The following is a 6586-nucleotide window of genomic DNA, read 5'->3' on the forward strand; positions in this document are numbered from 1 at the left end:
TTGAAAGGATTTTTCAAAGGAGAAAACAAACCGAAAACCATCAGTTTTAGAGCCTTTTTCAACCCTTTTTCAGAAAATTCTTTTTCTTTTTTTTTGAGTCCCCCTTCACAAAATCGGATAAGGCTTCTTTTGAAGACCAATCCTTGATGAATGTGGGGCTCGGATTAAGTGAAATCAATCCAACGCCTCACACTCATCCAACATCTCGTCTCCAGAGCCTTCCAATCGTGCGATAAACTCGAATTCGAGCGAGTGAGAGGAGAGGGGAATCTTTGGTGTCAGAAACCATTAGAAATGGTGATGAGGAGAGAGGGGGAATGCGTGAGGCGAGATTTGGGATTCACTTGCCCGAATCTGGACTGAATTTGGGGCCTGGTTCGAGCGATTTGGAGAAGAAGAACAGTAGGCATCGGTTTGGGACTTTAGGGCTCATCCGCTTGTTTCATTTGGGTTTAACCCATTATTTGGGGAGCGGGTCGGGTTGCAGACGGGTTGGCCGGGCGGGTTTAGCGTAATTGGGCTGGGGTGGGGGATTTCAATTTGGGCTTGGACAAGAAAATTGGGATGGGTCCAATTGGTATTGCTCTTCCTTTTATTTTCACCTATTTCAATTTTTCCAAAAGTTCTCTTTGTTTTTTTTTCAAGATTAAATAAAAATCTAAATTAATTCCTAGAACTTAATTCACCTAACAAACACCAATTAAACCCAAATGATAATTGTCACAATTAAAAAAAAACAAATTAAAGGAAAAGCTACTTAAAATCAAAATTTAAAATTAAAAATGCAAATTAAACTATTTTTGTTTAATTTTCCTTTTATAAACAACCTAATTTCTTAATTAGCCCTAAAATATTAAATTAAATCCTGAATGCAAACGCACATATATTTTTGTATTTTTCGTTAATTAAAATGCACAGACAAAACAAAAAATGCAAACAATTAACAGAAATGCTACAAAAATCTACGAAATTTGCAAATAATGAAAGAAATTATTTTGTTTTGAATTTGTGGGAGTAATTCATATAGGGCAAAAATCACGTGCTCATACCATCTTTTCAATTCAACCTTCTTTCTGTTCACAAACTCCTAATTCAATTACAATGTATGGCTATATTTACCAGTTTTTCTTGTGTTTTACAGGATCCTTCTTTGAAGAGGCCATTGAAAATTGGTAAAGAGGCTCATGGATTGTATTTCTGTTGCCATATATGCCTTTACTTTCTTGTTCTGTTTCTTCTCATGTTTCTAGTAATGCATGTAATATTTCTGTTGATCCCTTACCCCACAGTCTCTCATGTATTTCATCTTCTTCTGATAATAAAATGGATTTGGTTTGGCATCAAAGGTTAGGAAATATGCCCTACAATAGAATGACATCCATTCCTTTTCTTTCTTGTAAAATTAATTCCAAACAACCTTTCTTATGTTCTATTTGCCCAATGGCTAGACATCAAGATTACATTTTTCTGATAGTTTTATTAAAACTACTGCCCCCTTTCAATTAGTTCATATTGATGTCTGGGGTCCTTACCACACAAAAATATATAATGGTTTCAGTTATTTCCTCACCTTAGTTGATTATTTCACTAGAGTCACTTGGACTCATTTACTTCCATGCAAAGCCAGTGCTTTCTCTATCTTAAAAGCATTCACCATTATGGTTAAGGTCCATTTCCTTTCTTCAATTCAATCTTTCAGATCAGACAATGCTTATGAATTAGGCAGTACTAATGAAGCCAAACAATTCTTTGTTGATCATGGCATTCTACGTCAAACAACTATCATACATACTCCACAATAAAATGGGGTGGTTGAAAGGAAACATAAGCACTTATTAGAAACTTCTAGAGCTCTCCTATTTCAATCTACACTTCCTACCACATATTGGGGTGATTGTGTTTTGACTACCACTTACCTTGTAAATAGATTGCCTTCTTCTGTTTTGGGCAACATGTCTCCTTTTGAGAAGCTGCATGGTACTCCTCCAACTTATGATCATTTGAGGTCTTTTGGTTACCTCTGCTTTTCTACTACTCCCAAACCTGGCAGGGAAAAATTCCAGTCTAGAGCCATTGCCTCTGTCTTTTAAGGGTATCCCTGTGGCAAGAAAGGTTGTAAATTACTCAACCTTTAAAATCATTCTATCTTCTTCTCCAGGGATGTCCAATTCCAGACTCGGTCTTCCCTTATTCCTCTTCTAATTCTTCCTCAATTTTTCCAATTTCCTCATCTGATTCTGCTGTTGATTCAACTTTTTATTATCCTCCTCCTGCTCGTTCCTTTCCTCCTAGCTCTACCCTTATTTCCTCATATGCTGCTCCTATCTCTTCCCCTTTCCTCCCTCATTCCTCTACTTCTTCCTCTTCTCTTGTCCCTTCCCCCATCCATGTTCCTTCTACTTCTCCTCCTCCCCTTAGGAGATCCACTAGAGTATATCAACCCCATGTCTATCTAGGGGATTATGTTTGCAATTTTGCTCTTCCCTCTACTTCTTCTCCTGTCCTGTCCAAGATTTCTTTTGATACTGCAGTCATGCATGAGCCTCAGTTCTATCAGCAGGCTGCTTCTCATCCTGTTTGGCAGGAGGCCATGCTACAGGAATTCAAGGCTCTTGAGGCCAACAATACTTGAGATGTTGTTCCTCTTCCTACTAACAAGAAACCCACCCCCTGTAAGTGGGTTTACAAGATTAAGCACAAGTCTGATGGTACCATGGAAAGGTATAAAGTCAGACTTGTGGGGGACACACAGAAATAGGGCATTGACTACTTTGAGATTTTTTCTCCTGTGGTCAAGTTCACCACCATCAAATGTTTGCTTTCTATTGCCGCCAATAGGGGCTGGATTGTGCATTAACTTGATGTCAATAATGCTTTTCTTCATAGTGACCTTCATGAAGAGGTCTATATGAAGGTTCCACCTGGGCTTTCTGTTTCCTCTCCTTTCTCTTCTACATCATCCTCCCCTTTGGTTTGCAAGCTCAAGAAGTCACTATATGGCCTCAAACAAGCTTCCAGATAATAGTTTTCTAAGTTGTCTGAAGCTTTGTCTTCTAGGGTCTACATTTCAAGCAAGAATGATTATTCTTTATTTACCAAGTCTGTTGGGTCTTCTCTCACAGTTCTAGCAGTCTATATTGATGCCATTTTATTGGCTGGAGATGATGCTTTAGAATTGGATAATCTGAAAATGTTTTTGGATGAATAGTTCAAAATCAAAGATTTGGGTCATGTTCACTATTTTTTGGGTCTAGAGGTTTCTGCTACCCCTGAAGGGTTTCTTATATGCCAGCAGAAGTTCACTTCTGATTTATTGGCAGAGTTCAATTGCCACCACTTTACCCCTGTGGTTACTCCCCTAGATCCTTTAGTGAAGCTGTGCACTGATATGGGTGCTCCTTTTTTTGATCCCAGCACTTATAGGAGACTTGTGGGCAAGTTGAATGTTCTTCAACACACCTGGACTGACATTGCCTTCTCAGTTCAGCATCTTAGTCAGTTCCTTCAACATCCCCAGGTTCCTCATATGTTAGCTGGCATTCATGTCTTGAGATATCTTTTGAATACACCTGGGCAAGGGATTCTTCTTTCCAGCCATTTTGATTTCTCTCTCGTGGCTTTTTCTAATTCTGATTAGGCTACTTGCGCTCAGTCCAGGAAGTCTGTTATTGGTTATTATGTCACTTTGGGAGGCTCTCCTATTTCTTGGAAGAGCAAGAAACAACCTATCATCTCCATCTCTTCTGCTGAATTAGAGTATAGGGCTCTCAAGAAGGTTGTTGCTGAGGTTTCTTGGCTAGTGAAACTCTTGGGGGATATGGGCTTCGTACTGTCTTCTCCCATTCCCATCTTTTGTGACAGCCAGACTGCCCGTCACATTGCCAAGAATCCGGTATTTCATGATCGCGCTAAACATATTGAGATTGATGGCCATTATGTTCGTGATTGTTTGGCGTCTAGTTCGATTTCTTTGCACCATATTTAATCTCTTGACAACCTTGCTGACATTTTGACTAAGTCTCTTCCAGGTCCTGCTCATCATCATTTGCTTTGCAAGCTTGGAGTGCTTCACCCTCCAGATTGAGGGGGGTGTTGGACATCATAGATATTGTTTTAGTTTAGGCCCAATTATTAATACTAGAGTTCTGGATAATTATCCCATTTTTACATTTCATTTTAATTATGGATCCGACCCAATTGTATATAAGTAGGCAATATAGATATTTTGTAATTGGAACTCATTGTTGAATATACAGAATAAAAACTTTCTCTCTTCGTCTGTCTTCTCTCATGGTAAACTAGAGTCTCTTGTATTTTGTCTCTCCATTGTTGATCTTCTTCAGTCTAACATATATGTACAAACTTGTAACTCATAACTGACAATCAATCAATTTTACAATGGAGAAATGTGAAAATTACAAAGTGATGTTCCAAAATTCTTGACTCAAATAACACAATTTATCATTATGCATGAATAACTAATTAATTAAATCCATAAGGTATGAACTTTTAGCCGGCATATACAAGTTAAAATACCAAATTTTCAACTAATGGTACAAAATAAAGAAACAAAAAAACGTGGCAAAAGGAGCCAATTAGGGGAAAGAGTCGTTGATTAAGTAAGAATAATACGTAGTAATGATGATATTAATTAAAGAGTGCAACCCACTGGTAAGGGTGACCGAGTTGGTTGAGCAGGAGATCCCTCACATGAATATTGTAGGTTTGAAATATCCTGCATTCTTTCTCGATCGAGCTCGCCTCAGAGGTTTACCTAGTATGGTTCATCGCTCCAGCATAGTTTGTACGCTATTCTATTGAAGGGGGGTTTATCCAGAGCACACCCAAAAGATAGCTACCACAGATTCCCTAGTTTACCAAAAAAAGAAAAAGTGGAACCCCGATGAGTTTCTTTAAATTGGATTATTACGATCTGCAAATATACACGTATTAATGTCTTGTTTTGGTTGTTTTAGCTTAAAAACATTTGGTTTAAAATCACTCTTATGATTTATCCAAACACAAAAAAACTAAAAAGTGCTTAAAGCTAAGCTAAACTCAAAATTCCTTTGGCTTATTGGTTATGAATTAACTCAATGAGGAAATAAAAAGTCTTTGATCGGAAGCCATATATCCATATTACTAGATCTATACGGCATTCGCATAAAATTATACTTATATGTATAATAGATTTCTCCAATTATGATTGACGTGTTTAATTAAAATGAACTTTTCCAATTATATTTAGATTAAAATTCAAGTTTTGATGGAAACAATTAACAACACAATCTGGCATTTGTAATACGTAAGAACTAAGAACATGTCATGCATCAAAGGATGGCACAAAATACAATTACATGCATTCTCTAGCCTTTTTCCGTTAATAGTTGATGATGGCATTAGTATAACATGCATTCTTTTTTCGATAGACGATGAATTTTGTGACAAATGTTAGTTTTTTTTGCGGCCAAAAACGATAATTTAATTGCTTGAGAAACATATTATATTAAAAACCACCAACTCCCCTACATTATAATGTTCAATTGATGGGGTACACATTTTGAAATAAAAAAGAAAAAAGAAATCACCGATCTCTACATTATATTATTGTAAGAGGTAAAAAATAAAACATAGCCAGATGAAAAATAAAAATAAAACAACCACCACACAAACTAATATATGAAGATTGCTAAATTTCAACCTCGAACTATAGATTTGCTAATTAAATGGACCCTTGTGGTCTATGAGATCTGGGCTTTACAAAAGCATAGTGAGTGGGCTTACGTGGTTTAATTTGGTGAAAATGATACCAGGTAGCCATTTTTAAGCATGTTGTTTAAAATAAAATATATTCACAATTTATAATGTATTTAAGATTAACTAATTTACTCAAACTTTAGTACGTCGTGCCCTGAAGTTTAAACCTCAAGGTTCAAACTTCAGGACATCGTGTCCTAAAGTTTAAACCTCAAGGTTCAAATTTCAGGACATCGTGTCCTAAAGTTTGAAAATTATGTCCAAAAATTCGAATCTTATATCCTGAATTTTAAATTAACAGTTCAGAAATTTAGGACACTTAGTCCAGAATTTCAAAATAACGATTCAAAACTTTAGGACACTAAGTTGTGAATTTCGAATTAGTAGCTCAAAAATTGAGGACACACAAATTCAAGATACTTAGACATGAAGTTGAGACGAATTGATTAATCTTTAAATATGTTATAAATTATGAATATATTTTAAATAAGATGCTTACAAGTGACTATTGCTGCACTTCTCCCTTTAATTTGGAGAAGATTTTGTCATAGGAAATGCTATTTTATTTCATATAATTTTTTTGTATATGAGTTGAATATGAAAATAAGATATAGAAAACATAGGTAAATAAAATACAGAAAATCTTTAAAAGTTTAATATTTATATTTATTTTAATTGTAACTGGTTACATAAGGATCTTTTTTTTTTTTTTTTGCATGCACATTATGTTTGATTAAATGGTTGTTAATTTCATTTGGGACTATTATGTAACGGCTTCAATTCTCGTTTGGATTTAAAAATATAAATACGCTCTCATATATATAAAATG

The sequence above is a fragment of the Nicotiana sylvestris genome, chromosome 10 (genome assembly GCF_000393655.2).
Source record: "Nicotiana sylvestris chromosome 10, ASM39365v2, whole genome shotgun sequence".
Classification (NCBI taxonomy): domain Eukaryota; kingdom Viridiplantae; phylum Streptophyta; class Magnoliopsida; order Solanales; family Solanaceae; genus Nicotiana; species Nicotiana sylvestris.